The following is a 1,072-nucleotide window of genomic DNA, read 5'->3' as shown; positions in this document are numbered from 1 at the left end:
AGCGAGGTACATCTTTGCCTATCGGGATGTGGCGACGGGCTTTCTCTGGCTCGACCCTGTCTGTCGCAAGGACGATCTGGCTGAGAGCTTTGCTCGCCTGATTCGCGACTCGCCCATCCCCATTCGCATTGATGAAGCCGACATGCAGAAGCGCACCATCATCCAGAGCGACAATGACGGGCCCTACCACTCCTTGGCCTTTCGCGAACAGCTGCGCCACTTCAACTGTGTTTGGCGCCACTCGCCACCTTACACTCCCGAAATGAACGGCGCCATCGAAACCGTCTTCCGCGAACTTCGAGATACCATGGCCCTGCTCCTTCACGACTCGGGCCGTGACCCATCCTTCTGGGCCCTTGCTGCCAAGCACGCCGAGTACCTCATCAACATCCGCCCCAAGGAGCACCTCAATGGCTATTGTGCCTATGAGCTCCTCACCGGCATCAAGCCCCATGACATCCGCGACTTGCACCCCTTTGGCGCCGACGCTTTTGCCTTTGACCCGCTGCGCCGTGGTGGCAAGCTCGGTCCCAAGGCCCGCCACGGTATTTATGTGGGCTTTTCGCCGACTTCACTCTCTCACAAGGTCTACTGCCCTGACACCAACACTATCATCGAGACCATCCACGTCAAAGTTGTTCCCCGTGCTCGAGGTGAAGGGGAGAATGCAACTGTACCACCTCAACACGACCAATTTGACGACCTTGACCACGACGAACCCACTTCTTCTGCTGCTGATTTTGCTGATTTTGCTGACTCTGCTGACTCCACTACCTCCACTACTACCACCACTACCATTATTGTTACCGATGACCTCGACGACGACACTGACCCTCTTCTCCTTGACCATCCTCATTTCAGCGCCAACATCACCACCACCGACAACTACAACAAGCTGCCTGCTACCGTCAAGGAAGCCATGCACAGTCCTGATGCTGACAGCTGGACCCGTGCCCTTGAGAAGGAGGCTGATTCCTTTCACGAGCACAACGTCATCCAAGGACTAGATCACCTTCCAGCTCACATCAAGCCCCTCGACCTTCGTGTTGTCTTTGCTCGCAAGCATGATGGC

This window comes from Monosiga brevicollis, genomic scaffold, assembly GCF_000002865.3.
Source record: "Monosiga brevicollis MX1 MONBRscaffold_30 genomic scaffold, whole genome shotgun sequence".
Taxonomy (NCBI): domain Eukaryota; class Choanoflagellata; order Craspedida; family Salpingoecidae; genus Monosiga; species Monosiga brevicollis.
The sequence above is the reverse complement of the archived record's forward strand: the minus strand, read 5'-3'. Positions refer to the sequence as shown.